Here is a 15,916-nt window from a genome sequence, read left to right as displayed (position 1 = left end):
ACTGACAGACCAGGAACACCTCTAGCCCAGCCCACCCGGCTCCATGCTAGGCTGCACCTATCGGATGACTGTGGACTGTTTGGACAGAAGAACGTGTTGGCTCCAAAACCAATCAGCGTTTCGAAATTCTGTGCAGTGCATTGGGGTTGGTTGAGGTGACACGATGCTCCAATCCTAGATCGCCTTACACAAATAAGCAGTACCGCCCACACTCAGACGACTCCCTTGAACATGTTTAGCTGAAACATTGGTTGTTGTGCGTCGTGAAAGTATTAGCATTGTGGACAAATGATATCCGTTAAAAAATGAACAACGGGCGACGGTCGTCAGGCTGAATTTTCAGACAGGTCGTCTAAAAAGCGGGCAGATGGTCCCATTAAGTGGCGAGGAAGGAAGAGAGCTTGTTGTTCCACATCACTATCAGCCCGTGACTGTGGATGCCAGTATGCCTTACAGCGCTGCTTATCCATGCCTGGATACAATGGAGCGACCCACGTACTTTTTACTAGCTCAGCATGATTTATAACTGCAGGATGGCTTTTTGAGAAGCACCACCATGCTGAATATATGCTCCTTCCCCACAACGAGGGACGCTTATGGATTCCAAAATTAGGAATTGAAGGAAAGCACCTGTTATCTCCTCCTGCGCTCTACCTGCCTTCACCATGGTGAGAACCGCTGGGGCTGCAGCCTCGTCTGGGCGCTGTGCTGGGTTGCCGTGGCTGCAGCGGAGAGAAAACGTGCCTGAGGAACCTTTAAGAGAGCCAACGCCGCCTTGCCACTGATGGTCGTCTGGGTCTCACCAGTCTGTGTACTCTTATCATGGAGGTGGTCGGAGACTTTGAGTATAGCAGAAAGGATCTCATAGGGCATGGAGCCTTTGCTGTTGTCTTTAAAGGTCGCCATAGGAAGGTACTGCACTATGTTGGTCTGTTTAGCAATTGAGGGTCCTAATGTTTGGTTTTGTTGTGGAATATGCGAGGGACGGGCATGCTGAGCGATATTTAAGGGTGTGTAGAAGCTATATGATGGTATGGGTTATGACAAGAGCTTGCAGGTGCCATGTGATGGCTTTAAAACGGGTTGTCATGGTTATGTGAGAGCCTTTTTGAGAACTAGGGGGTGCTCTCATTGAATTAACGCAATGATTTGGATATGTAACATCACTGTTCAGTGACTTGCGCGGTGAATGAAGGTATTTTTGCATTTACAATATAACCTCTTGATGGATTTAAAATAAACTAATTAACGTCGCATGACTGAAACCTTTTAGAATGCATTATAACGTAATACTTGCAAGCCATCCAATGTATCGATATTTAGCTGGAGGCAAAGCTTTATAACTAGGTTGAAGGGTAATTGCTTTTTTACAGTGCCCTTTAAAACACGCATACATGTTATTACAAAAAATTTCAGGGAGCAGCAGGAGTGTTGACAACGCTTAGGAAATATGTAGTTTGAAACAGCTGGCAAACTGTGCTGCCAGATGTACTCGCTAATGTTTGTTGACAGTGATGTGAGCTCTGGAGCAAAAGTTGCTCGAGTAACATTCTGGTACATGAATTTTACATAATACACGATTTCTGTTTTGGAAAGCAGATCTGTGCTGACAACAAATGCCCTATTTCTGAGAATTTTGATTGGCCAGGACTATCTGAAGGTTCCACTGCATTTTCTGATTTAGTCCACCAGGCTTCTAGGCCTTGTAGTCGCAAGGGAAATATAGCTTGCGGCAGTACATATCAGGACAGTGCTATTCCTTGTTATTGGGTTGGTATAAACCATGCTTTGCTTGGAGGCGTTTGCATTTGTATGTGCATTTAATAGCAGGTTACCTTAACAATGTTATTGATCATTTATCAAAAACACAATTTATTTTAGTTCACAATTAAACTATAGTTATTATCCAGCTCAGTATTATACTTACCTTGATTTGATGAAAGACCGAGATGGTTCTGAAGGACATACAGGCTTTTCCATCCATACACATGTGCAGCAGAGTACCCTACTGAGCTCTTACTGCAAAAACTTTACCTGATAGCTGGTGAACTGACTTTCCATTTTTGTGCAAGTGTTTTCGTCCTCTTTTGGGTCTCGCCTATTACATCCCGAAGGGATGATAGGTGAGATTATAGCAAGCGGTCCGACAATTCTACCTAGCTGGGGATCGTGTACAGTTCATGTGAGCCAGGCACGTGCACAGCAATTCGCTCCCCCCTACCCTACCAGAAAGCAGGACAAGAACATCAAAGTGACCGCGGCCGCTCAGATTCCCCGCCCCCGCTTCAGACTTCAAAGGAATGCGTTCCCCTGGCTCGGCCTTGTTTGCTACCTTTTGTATTTTGTTTGCTCACAATTGTCACTTTTACATCATGTAACCCGCCCCCCCCACAGCAATGCCGAGAGCTTGTTTTACTTTCTTGCTCTTTGCCGTTTATATATCCACCACATCTGTTTGTGTCCTCTAGCCTTGTCGCTTTTTGCTTTCTTTCGCTTTGCCCTTTATATATTCTTTTCCAGAGGGTCACCACAACCTAACATTCCCTCTTCACTTTGGGGATCTGTATTTCCTTTCTGCACATGTATACCGCGCACACCGTTGTCACGTTTGCCTGCCTGGCCCCAAGTCCTATTTTACTCTTCCCAGTATTGCCACTTTATACTCTTCTGCCTTTCTGCTCAAATTGGTCACCGACAGGTTCCTGACCTTCCACGTTGGGGACCTCATCCGGGCTTTTCCCGCTGATCCATCGAGAACCTCGCTCTTTAATATTTGTTCTGGTGTGCGTCTGTTCATCCTTTCTCCCATTGCCCTGCCTCTAATTACCCTCAGGTCATTCATTTCTCCCCTCATGGCGGCCCACACACCACATGGTTTTCACCAGCCGGCTAAGACCCCATGTATTATTCTTACACTCAACATCCGAACCACTGGTTTGGAATCCTATTGTCCAATTTATATCGCTGTTGCCCATATTTACACCTGGTTTCCGCTCCCATACTTATGTGACACTGCACGTTTACTCATCGTGTGATTTGCCCTCATATCACTCAAACCTGGCTTATAATGGTTCTTCTTCCTTCCATGCAAGACGCAGCTTTCTGAGCTCTTATCATGGTGTCTTCGGAATCGCCAGCACATCTCTGACTTCGTTCACACTTGGACACGGTTCATTGGCACAAGGAGACCATTATACCACAGAGTTCTACTCAACTTGGAGAAAACACACACCACCACTACGTCCCACTACGTCCACCATCACCTTGTCCGCCCTACTACATCCACCACCACCACACCCACGTCCACGTCCACGACCACCACGTCCGCCACCACCATGTCCGCCACCACCATGTCCGCCACCACCATGTCCGCCACCACCACGTCCACCACCACCACGTCCACCACCACGTCCATCACCCCCACCACGTCCACCACCACCACCACCACGTCCACCACCACGACCATACCCACCACCACGTCCACTACCACCACATCCACCACCACGTCCATCACCCCCACCACCACCCCCACCCCCACCACGTCCACCACCACCACCACGTCCACCACCACCACCACGTCCACCACCACCACCACCACCATACCCACCACCACCACCACGTCCACTACCACCACATCCACTACCACCACCACCACCACATCCACCACCACCACGTCCACTACCACCACCATCACATCCACCACCACCACCACCACATCCACCACCACCACCACCACATCCACCACCACCACCACCACGTCCACCACGCCCACCACCACCACCATGTCCACCACAGGCACCACCACGTCCACCACGAGGGCACCTCACTCTATCTATCTGTCGCCCTCACTCTATCTATCTGTTGCCCTCTCTCTATCTATCTGTCGCCCTCTCTCTATCTAGCTGTCGCCCTTTCTCTATCTAGCTGTCGCCCTTTCTCTATCTAGCTGTCACCCTTTCTCTGTCACCCTTTCTCTATCTATCTGTCGCCCTTTCTCTATCTATCTGTCGTCCTCAATCTGTCGCCCTTTCTCTATCTATCTGTCGTCCTCAATCTATCTGTCGCCCTTTATCTATCTGTCGCCCTTTATCTATCTGTCGCCCTTTATCTATCTGTCGCCCTTTATCTATCTGTCGCCCTTTATCTATCTGTCGCCCTCTATCTATCTGTCGCCCTCTATCTATCTGTCGCCCTCTATCTATCTGTCGCCCTCTATCTATCTGTCGCCCTCTATCTATCTATCGCCCTCTATCTATCGCCCTCACTCTCTCTATCTGTCGCCCTCACTCTCTCTATCTGTCGCCCTCACTCTCTCTATCTGTCGCCCTCACTCTATCTATCTGTCGCCCTCACTCTCTCTATCTGTCGCCCTCACTCTCTCTATCTGTCGCCCTCACTCTCTCTATCTATCGCCCTCACTTAGCACCACCACAGCATCACTCAGGGGCACCACAGCATCACTCAGGGGCACCACAACATCACTCAGGGGCACCACAACATCACTATGCGCTACCACAGTATCACTGAACGCCACAGCATCACGCGTCGCCACCACAACATCACTCAGCGCCACCACAGCATCAATCTGTGCAACCATTCAACAACTGGTTCAACTATGTTCTCTCAATGTTTCAAGCTTTATTACAAATGTCACAAAAAGATGTTAATATTTCACTTCTGTTCTTGGATTTTCGTCACAGTAAAATACACTGAATATAATCTTCACAAAAGTTATTTACAAAACTTTAAGCTATTGCCATTATAAATTACAATATCTTTTATTTAAGTATTAATTATTTTAAAAAATGTAAAGCCATTGTTATTTGTAATATCAATACATCTAAGTCACGTAAATACAACACAAATTGCATTACAAATGCTATAGGTGTCACATTTGCGGAAGTTAAACCTATTGGCATTGTAAATGACAAAGCTATTAATTTTGCTTTTTTCAAAACCAACACATAAATACAAAATGTGTCTTTACAATACCAATATCTCAAACTTTCCTAATGCGAGACCTATTGCATTGCAAATGCTTGTTGATGGTTACAACTCACCGTACGGTGATGACATCAGTTTTTCTTTGATATGAACTTGTGTGAGGAAGAATGTTGCTCCTCTGGAGTATAGTTGTCCAATGTTCATCTTCTTGTGGTTGTAATATTTGGCGGCAACTTTTCCTGCTATGGTTCTTTAATGCTGCTCTGTGTGTATGCAGCTATGGATTTATGTGAATACTGTTGAGGTGGAAAGGCTTAGCCGAATATGCTCCAGCTGTTTCCTTTCATAAAGGGCAATCTCCTCAACATTTAGAATAACATGGGTGGTTTACTTTATTCACTTGGATGCTTACCAGACTGATGTGAATAGCAATGAGTCCGTCGACCCCAAGCCTGGAATGTAGAAATCACACAGGAATATTGTTAGTTTGCTTTTGTGAGCCAGCCTAGTTTGCTTAATGCTGTTTTGCATAATGATAGTATCAGTACTAGGATCATGGTACAAAAGTGCAGTGTTTTTAGAAGTTCTGTCTGCACCAAGGAGGTGATCCATCGAAAGGCTGTCTGTGTCACTTCACTAAACGCTTGCTAAAAGTAGTGCAACATTTTCACTCTAACTGGTTACAATAAGACAACTTCATGGAGCTCCTCTGAAGGTTCCACTGCATTTTCTGATTTAGTCCACCAGGCTTCTAGGCCTTGTAGTCGCAAGGGAAATATAGCTTGCGGCAGTACATATCAGGACAGTGCTATTCCTTGTTATTGGGTTGGTATAAACCATGCTTTGCTTGGAGGCGTTTGCATTTGTATGTGCATTTAATAGCAGGTTACCTTAACAATGTTATTGATCATTTATCAAAAACACAATTTATTTTAGTTCACAATTAAACTATAGTTATTATCCAGCTCAGTATTATACTTACCTTGATTTGATGAAAGACCGAGATGGTTCTGAAGGACATACAGGCTTTTCCATCCATACACATGTGCAGCAGAGTACCCTACTGAGCTCTTACTGCAAAAACTTTACCTGATAGCTGGTGAACTGACTTTCCATTTTTGTGCAAGTGTTTTCGTCCTCTTTTAGGTCTCGCCTATTACATCCCGAAGGGATGATAGGTGAGATTATAGCAAGCGGTCCGACAATTCTACCTAGCTGGGGATCGTGTACAGTTCATGTGAGCCAGGCACGTGCACAGCAATTCGCTCCCCCCTACCCTACCAGAAAGCAGGACAAGAACATCAAAGTGACCGCGGCCGCTCAGATTCCCCGCCCCCGCTTCAGACTTCAAAGGAATGCGTTCCCCTGGCTCGGCCTTGTTTGCTACCTTTTGTATTTTGTTTGCTCACAATTGTCACTTTTACATCATGTAACCCGCCCCCCCCACAGCAATGCCGAGAGCTTGTTTTACTTTCTTGCTCTTTGCCGTTTATATATCCACCACATCTGTTTGTGTCCTCTAGCCTTGTCGCTTTTTGCTTTCTTTCGCTTTGCCCTTTATATATTCTTTTCCAGAGGGTCACCACAACCTAACATTCCCTCTTCACTTTGGGGATCTGTATTTCCTTTCTGCACATGTATACCGCGCACACCGTTGTCACGTTTGCCTGCCTGGCCCCAAGTCCTATTTTACTCTTCCCAGTATTGCCACTTTATACTCTTCTGCCTTTCTGCTCAAATTGGTCACCGACAGGTTCCTGACCTTCCACGTTGGGGACCTCATCCGGGCTTTTCCCGCTGATCCATCGAGAACCTCGCTCTTTAATATTTGTTCTGGTGTGCGTCTGTTCATCCTTTCTCCCATTGCCCTGCCTCTAATTACCCTCAGGTCATTCATTTCTCCCCGCATGGCGGCCCACACACCACATGGTTTTCACCAGCCGGCTAAGACCCCATGTATTATTCTTACACTCAACATCTGAACCACTGGTTTGGAATCCTATTGTCCAATTTATATCGCTGTTGCCCATATTTACACCTGGTTTCCGCTCCCATACTTATGTGACACTGCGCGTTTACTCATCGTGTGATTTGCCCTCATATCACTCAAACCTGGCTTATAATGGTTCTTCTTCCTTCCATGCAAGACGCAGCTTTCTGAGCTCTTATCATGGTGTCTTCGGAATCGCCAGCACATCTCTGACTTCGTTCACACTTGGACACGGTTCATTGGCACAAGGAGACCATTATACCACAGAGTTCTACTCAACTTGGAGAAAACACACACCACCACTACGTCCCACTACGTCCACCATCACCTTGTCCGCCCTACTACATCCACCACCACCACACCCACGTCCACGACCACCATGTACGCCACTACCACGTCCACGACCACCACGTCCGCCACCACCATGTCCGCCACCACCATGTCCGCCACCACCATGTCCGCCACCACCACGTCCACCACCACCACGTCCATCACCCCCACCACGTCCACCACCACCACCACCACGTCCACCACCACGACCATACCCACCACCACGTCCACTACCACCACATCCACCACCACGTCCATCACCCCCACCACCACCACCACCCCCACCACGTCCACCACCACCACCACGTCCACCACCACCACCACCACCATACCCACCACCACCACCACGTCCACTACCACCACATCCACTACCACCACCACCACCACATCCACCACCACCACGTCCACTACCACCACCATCACATCCACCACATCCACATCCACCACCACCACCACCACATCCACCACCACCACCACCACGTCCACCACGCCCACCACCACCACCATGTCCACCACAGGCACCACCACGTCCACCACAAGGGCACCTCACTCTATCTATCTGTCGCCCTCACTCTATCTATCTGTTGCCCTCTCTCTATCTAGCTGTCGCCCTTTCTCTATCTAGCTGTCACCCTTTCTCTATCTATCTGTCGCCCTTTCTCTATCTATCTGTCGTCCTCAATCTGTCGCCCTTTCTCTATCTATCTGTCGCCCTCAATCTATCTGTCGCCCTTTATCTATCTGTCGCCCTTTATCTATCTGTCGCCCTCTATCTATCTGTCGCCCTCTATCTATCTGTCGCCCTCTATCTATCTGTCGCCCTCTATCTATCTATCGCCCTCTATCTATCTATCGCCCTCTATCTATCGCCCTCACTCTCTCTATCTGTCGCCCTCACTCTCTCTATCTGTCGCCCTCACTCTCTCTATCTGTCGCCCTCACTCTCTCTATCTGTCGCCCTCACTCTCTCTATCTGTCGCCCTCACTCTCTCTATCTGTCGCCCTCACTCTCTCTATCTATCGCCCTCACTTAGCACCACCACAGCATCACTCAGGGGCACCACAGCATCACTCAGGGGCACCACAACATCACTATGCGCTACCACAGTATCACTGAACGCCACAGCATCACGCGTCGCCACCACAACATCACTCAGCGCCACCACAGCATCAATCTGTGCAACCATTCAACAACTGGTTCAACTATGTTCTCTCAATGTTTCAAGCTTTATTACAAATGTCACAAAAAGATGTTAATATTTCACTTCTGTTCTTGGATTTTCGTCACAGTAAAATACACTGAATATAATCTTCACAAAAGTTATTTACAAAACTTTAAGCTATTGCCATTATAAATTACAATATCTTTTATTTAAGTATTAATTATTTAAAAAAATGTAAAGCCATTGTTATTTGTAATATCAATACATCTAAGTCACGTAAATACAACACAAATTGCATTACAAATGCTATAGGTGTCACATTTGCGGAAGTTAAACCTATTGGCATTGTAAATGACAAAGCTATTAATTTTGCTTTTTTCAAAACCAACACATAAATACAAAATGTGTCTTTACAATACCAATATCTCAAACTTTCCTAATGCGAGACCTATTGCATTGCAAATGCTTGTTGATGGTTACAACTCACCGTACGGTGATGACATCAGTTTTTCTTTGATATGAACTTGTGTGAGGAAGAATGTTGCTCCTCTGGAGTATAGTTGTCCAATGTTCATCTTCTTGTGGTTGTAATATTTGGCGGCAACTTTTCCTGCTATGGTTCTTTAATGCTGCTCTGTGTGTATGCAGCTATGGATTTATGTGAATACTGTTGAGGTGGAAAGGCTTAGCCGAATATGCTCCAGCTGTTTCCTTTCATAAAGGGCAATCTCCTCAACATTTAGAATAACATGGGTGGTTTACTTTATTCACTTGGATGCTTACCAGACTGATGTGAATAGCAATGAGTCCGTCGACCCCAAGCCTGGAATGTAGAAATCACACAGGAATATTGTTAGTTTGCTTTTGTGAGCCAGCCTAGTTTGCTTAATGCTGTTTTGCATAATGATAGTATCAGTACTAGGATCATGGTACAAAAGTGCAGTGTTTTTAGAAGTTCTGTCTGCACCAAGGAGGTGATCCATCGAAAGGCTGTCTGTGTCACTTCACTAAACGCTTGCTAAAAGTAGTGCAACATTTTCACTCTAACTGGTTACAATAAGACAACTTCATGGAGCTCCTCAAAGGAGAGGGTGCCACCCCTATAAATAGTTGTCAGTATAGAAGCCTGTCTCTACTGCCTCAACCTTTTCGAAGTTGGGCAATCACCAAAGAGGGAGATCTGACGAATATGCTGTCCTGCTGCGCTGCTGACAGAGATATCGGGCACGACCCGGAGCAAAAGTTGTAATTGCATGCCAAGGGGTGTCCCCAAGACTCTTAAGCACAAGAGTTCTAGTTTCCCTAGGTCACAAGTACCTTACCTCGGGCAGTGCCTCATGAGCGATCCACAAACTTGCCTTTTTGAAAAAAGTAGTACTTGTATGTGAATACAAAGTATAATACACAACATAACAAATACATTCAGTCTTTATGAGCCTGGCACTCTAGCATTGTCTGGGTAAGTCCCTGAGCCCTACTTCCTTGTCTAAAGTCGTTGGCTATACCCCATTCAGATGATGCAACATTCTAGGCCCCACTAGTTAGTACAAGTCTTAAAAGTTCCACAGTGCCTTATTGTTAGACGGGGACCCGGAGGGTCGGGCGAGTACAGGAGGAGAGGCCTCCGGTGAGGGCCGTCTCCGGCGATCGTACAGACAAGTAACTTCCCCCCCACAGATGGACACCACACAAGGATGAGTTCAACACACTTTATATAAGATTCTTGAGGCAAGGTGATAAACGATACAGTGGGGTCAGGACACGAGGATCCTCCCAATTCTAGTCTCGGTAGGGGAAAGGGGTAGCGGGACAGTCTTAGTACCGGTCCGGTACCGGTGCGGCAAGAGGGAAGCTCACAATCCTCGAGCTTGGGGGTCCGCAAAGATGGGCCGCGGCAGCGCCAGCAGGCTAGGACGGTGGTTCACAGCGAGGAGGGCCGCGGCAGCGCCAGCAGGCTACGAAGATGGTGCTCGACGAGGAAGGCAGCGGCAGCACCAGCAGGCCAAGACGATGGTTCACGTTGAAGAGGGCCGCGGCAGCGCCAGCAGGCTTCGGAGATGGTTCACAAGAAAGGGCCGCGGCAGCGCCAGCAGGCCTCCAAGGATGAGTTCTTCACGGTGTCTCTCGACTCCAAGATACAACTGCCTTCCTGCTCTGGAGCTGCCCCAGTTATAGGTCTGGTCTCCTGGTCTGGTCTCCTTTGATGTCCGGACCCTCGCAGGCCGGGGGCGATCGACACCTGGCGGAGGGGAGCCATTGACACTCCTTCTCCCATTGACCTGCCAAGTGGTCTCTTCACCTCCTGGGTGGATGGTGGTGCCTCGATGTTGGGGCCTGGCCAGGCCCAGGGTTGGGGTCGAGCCGAGGCCACGCGGCCTTGTTCTGTAGTGTCCAAAGATGGCGGCTGGGCCGGGGCAGTGGTGCTGACGGGGGCCCGGGCCAGCCGATACTGGGGTGTTCGGGGGCTGGAGCCCTGTCGTGGACGGGTCGTGGGTTGCCCCGGTGGGTTGCCGGGATGGTTCTTGTCGGGGAGAGCAGAGGTCCGGGCCCCGCCATGCGGGGAGGGAGCGGGCCGTCCACGAGGCCTGTCCAACATGCGTCCCCCCCAGCTGAAGGCAGGGAGAGTCACCCATCCTCTTGGGTACTCTCCTCGCCGAGGCGGAAGAAGCGTGACAGGCCGTCTGCGTTGGCGTGGTCCTGGCCTGGACGAGGCTCCACAGTGAAATCCATCCCCTGCAGGGAGATGGACCATCGCAACAGTTTTGGGTTCTCTCCCCGCATCTGCATCAGCCATTGCAGGGGTTGGTGATCTGTTTGCACCCGGAAGTGGGTCCCGAAGAGATAGGGCCGGAGCTTCTTGAGGGCCCATACCACGGCGAAGGCCTCGCGCTCGATGGTGCTCCAGCGCTGTTCTCGGGCCAGCAGGCGTCGGCTGATGAAGGCCACTGGCTGATTGACTCCCTCGGTGTTGAGTTGAGAGAGGACGGCCCCAATGCCATGATCTGAGGCGTCCGTCTGCACTATGAATTCCCGGCTGTAGTCGGGGGCCTGGAGCACGGGGGCGGTGCACATGGCGGCCTTCAGTTTCTCAAAGGCCGCTTCACAGTCCGGAGTCCAGTTGACTGTTTTGGGGTTTTTCTTGGATGTGAGTTCTGTGAGGGGCCCCACAATGCTGCCATAGTCCTTTACAAACTGCCGGTAGTACCCGGTGAGCCCCAGTAAGGCTCGGACCTCGGTTTGGGTGACAGGGGGTTGCCAGGCCTGGATGGCAGCGATCTTGAGCTGGAGGGGGGCCACCAGACCGCTCCCCACTTGGTGTCCCAGGTAGGTCACGGACCCTTGGCCAATCTGGCATTTGCTGGCTTTGATGGTGAGCCCGGCCTGCCGGAGGGCGTTCAGGACCTCCCGGAGGTGGTGGAGGTGGTCTGCCCAGTGGCGACTGTATACGGCAATGTCGTCCAGGTAGGCGGCGCTGAATTCTTCGAGGCCCGCCAGTACCTGGTTCACGAGTCTCTGGAAGGTAGCTGGGGCGTTTTTCATGCCGAATGGCATCACCTTGAAGTGGTAGTGGCCATCCGGGGTAGAGAAGGCGGATCGCTCTTGGGCCCCGGGGGTGAGGCCGATCTGCCAGTAGCCCGCTGTTAGATCGAAGATGCTCAGGTAGCGGGCGGCCCCATGCGGTCAATGAGCTCATCCGCCCGGGGGATGGGGTGAGCGTCGGTTCTGGTAACGGCGTTCAGGCCCCGATAGTCCACACAGAACCGGAGCTCGGGGGCAACGCCCGGGGCGGCAGCCTTGGGGACCAGTACGACTGGGCTGGCCCAGGGGCTGTCAGACTGCTCGATCACTCCTAGAGCCAGCATTTTGGAGACTTTGTTCTGGATGCAGGTGCGCACTCGATCCGGCACTCGTACGCCCTGTGTCGAATAGGGGGGCTATCCCCGGTGTCCACGTCGTGAAGGCACCATGGGGTGACCCCGGGGATGAGGGAAAACAGGTCTGCGAATTGTAGCAGGAGATCTCGACAGTCTTGGCGTTGCTCTGGGGATAAGGCATCGGAGAGTCTGACCCCTTCCACTGAGCCATCCTGCTCGAGCGTCCTCAGCAGGTCAGGAAGGGGCTCGGAGTCTTCTTCCGTCCCACTATCGGTAGCCATCAGGAGGCTGAGTTCTGAACGTACAAAGTGGGGTTTGAGTCTGTTGGCATGGAGGACCCGTAGGGGGTTCCGGGGGGACTCCATGTCGATCAGGTAGGTGACGGGGCCCTTGCGCTCTATCACCTTGAAGGGCCCCGTCCATTTGTCCTGTAGGGCGCAGGGTTCAACCGGGGACATCACCCAGACTTGTTGTCCCGGTTCGAACTCGATGGAGGAGGCATGCTGATCATACCATCTCTTCATGTCCTCCTGACTGGCTTCAAGGTTGGCCATGGCGAGTTCCCTGAATCGCCGGGTCTGGTTGCGGAGAGTCAGGAGATACTTGTATACATCCGGAGGAGCCTTTTGGGGGGCCACCTCCCACCCTTCTTTGACCAGGCTGAGGGGACCCCGGATGGGGTGTCCGTACAGGAGTTCGAATGGGCTGAAGCCCAGGGATTTCTGGGGGACTTCTTGGTAGGCGAACAGGAGGCACGGGAGCAGCACATCCCATTGGCGACGTAGGGGTTCTTCTAGGCCCATGATCATCCCCTTGAGGGTGCGGTTAAACCGCTCGACCAGTCCATTTCCTTGCGGGTGATAGGGGGTTGTGAATTTGTAGGTGACCCCGCACTGTTGCCAGAGAGACTTCATGTATTTAGAGATAAAGTTCGTGCCCCTGTCGCTGACGACTTCCCGGGGGAAGCCCACCCGAGAGAAGATCCCCATCAGGGCTCGGCCTACCACAGGCGCCGTCACAGTCCGAAGAGGGATGGCCTCAATTCAGTGATTTATATAGCGCGCTACATACCCAGGGATAGCGGGTGGCGTGGTCCACCAGGACCAGCATGAACCGGTGCCCTTGTGCTGTTCGGGGGTCCAGGGGCCCCACAATGTCTATTCCCACCCGTTCAAACGGGGTGGTGACGATGGGGAAAGGCTGTAAGGGTGCTTTGATCTTGCGGCCGCTCTTCCCGCTGGCCTGGCAGGTGGGGCAGGCCCGGCAGTGGTTGGAGACATCATTCCGCATTTTGGGCCAGTAGAAGTGGGTCACCAGGCGGCTGTACGTTTTGTCTTGCCCCAAGTGTCCGGCAAGGGGCACATCGTGTGCTAGGTTCAAGAGGAAGTCTCTGAAGCGGAGGGGGACCACCAGCACCCGGCTGGCCCCCAGCTCAGCAATCTTTTGCTCACTGTAGAGCAGATCATTGTCCCAATAAATCCAGTGGGCCCCCGAGGTGTCTCCTGCGCTCTGGGCGAGGGCTTGCTGCCGGAGTCCCCCGAGGGAAGGACATGCTCTCTGCTCTTGTCGGAATTGTTCCTGGGTGGGGCCACCCTCTTGACGCCACTGGGCCAGTTCGGGAAGGTCCCGGAGCCGATCGAGTCCTTCTTCGCTGTGTTCCGGAGAACTGGCTTCCAGGGTGGCTCCTTCTTGGACGATCGGGGGAGGAGGCTCTGGCCATTCGGGTTCTTCGGGACTGGGTATGGCGCGGGCGGCCATGGACCGGGTCGTTACGCAGACCCATTCAGGGAGGCCCAGCATCCCCAGGTGCTCTCTTCTCTCAACGGCCGACCAGGGAGAACTTTCGAGGTCGTTCCCCAGGAGGCAGTCCACGGGGACTGCCTCCTGGGGTACCTTTTCACTGAAGCGTACTATTAGCTGTCATCCTCTGTTATGTTATTTTCTGTCTCTCCTCCCTGCTCCCTCTGTATAGCGCCAAGGAACCTAATGGTGTTAGTGCGCTCAATAAATTAATTTAACATAACATAACATAACAGGGGCATCATCGCGGACAGTCACTTTCAGCATTCCGGATATTCCTCCCCACTCGAAGGGGACGCAGGGTATCCGACATAGGCTTTCTGAATTGTCGGCCGACCGTACTGGGCAAAGTACATTTGGCAAGATCTGGTCCGGGGTCACCAGATGGCAGCGGACTGCGGTCACACTGGCCCCGGTGTCGCGAAGGGCTTCAGCCCGGTGCCCATTAATGTTGACCCACTGGCTGTACTTCTGCGTGTTGGCGGGAAGGGGGGCCCGCGGGATCAGGTCTCTTTCCCCTAGGCAGACCAGGGACATGGCGGCTGGTTCCCACTCGGGCTGGTCTGGCTCGTACTCTTCAGGGTCTTCTTGGGTTTGCTCTTCTCCCAGGGCGGCAGCAGCGACCTGGCGGGGCATAGGACTCTGGTTCTTTGGGCAGTTGGGATCATTGGCGTAGTGGCCGGGTCGCTGGCATCGGTGGCAGGTAACGTTGGCGCGGAAACCTGGTCGCATCGGGAGGTTCCCCCTGCCGGCCGGGGGCGGGGTGTTGCTGGCGGGAGCCACCGGGACGGTGTCTCTGCCCCGACCCTGGCCTCCTCCTCGCCCTCGGGGGCGATGGAACCCTTGGGCGGCTCTGTTCTGTTCGCTGGGCCCGTTTCGGGAAACTCGGGTGCTTTCCCATCGGTCAGCCTCGACGGCGAGTTGCCGAGGTTCAGTCAGTTTACTGTCAAGGAGATGCTGCCTGAGCTTGACGAAGCAGTTGTTAGAAAGGTGCTCCCATACAATAAGGTCAAAGAGTTGCTCGTAAGTGGTCACCTTCCTGCCCTTGATCCACCCCTCAAAGGCTCGGCTAAAGAAGTTCACGTACTCCACCCAAGTCGTACCCGGGATCCGTTTGCAGTCGCGGAACCTCTGGCGGTACATCTCGGGCGTGAGTCCGTATCGAGTGAGGAGGGCGGCTTTCATGTGGTCGTAGGACGTCATCTGATGGTCCGGGAGTTGCAGCAGGGCGTCTCGTCCTTCGTTGACAAACCTCCCCCATAACCCGGCTCCCCAGTCGCTCCGGGAATCCGGTGGGAGGTCATGGCTACTTCGTAGGCTTTGAACCGTTGCTGGATATCCTCGTTCCGGTAATATTCTCTGACGACATCCTTGGGGATGTGGACCTTGGGGTCCGAAGTGACAGGGGGGCTCGGGTGCCCGGGGACCCCGAGATCTTTGTTCTGCCTCCGAATCTCTAGTTCCTTCAAGTTGCGCTCATGCTCGTAGGCTAGCTTTTTCTCTTCTAACTCTCTCTGCCTTTGTTTCTCTTCTCGCTCCTCTCGGAGCCGTAAGTGTTCCAAAGTTATTTTTTGTTCCGCCAATTTGAGTTCTCCATCTAAGCGAAGTCGAGCCAGTTCCAATTCGTGGAGCCTGCTCTTTTCTCGTTCTCGGGCCTCCTCTGGTGAGAGACCCGGTCTTCTTTCTTCTGTCGGCACGGTGCTTTTTTCGGTTGTCTCGAGGCTTTGGTTTTGGGGTACGGCCGTACCCGTCTCTGCCCAAGTTTCCAGGGCGTGTTTGAAGTCCTCTTTCGTGCTCAGTCCTGTGGTAGCAAT

The 15,916-nt window shown here is 51.5% G+C and overlaps 1 long non-coding RNA gene across 1 annotated transcript in view; it reads left to right on the top strand.

Annotated features, from left to right (window-relative positions):
• The first annotated feature begins 214 nt into the window (after positions 1–214).
• Positions 215–15,916, top strand: part of LOC147730247 (uncharacterized) — a 102,578-nt gene continuing 86,876 nt past the window's right edge. Inside the window, exon 1 of the long non-coding RNA XR_015308569.1 lies at positions 215–912. This is a non-coding gene — a long non-coding RNA (uncharacterized LOC147730247). The remainder of the gene's footprint in view (positions 913–15,916) is intronic.

Source organism: Lissotriton vulgaris, chromosome 2_1 (assembly GCF_964263255.1).
Source record: "Lissotriton vulgaris chromosome 2_1, aLisVul1.2, whole genome shotgun sequence".
NCBI lineage: Eukaryota > Metazoa > Chordata > Amphibia > Caudata > Salamandridae > Lissotriton > Lissotriton vulgaris.
This window is presented reverse-complemented; position numbering and strand designations above follow the sequence as displayed.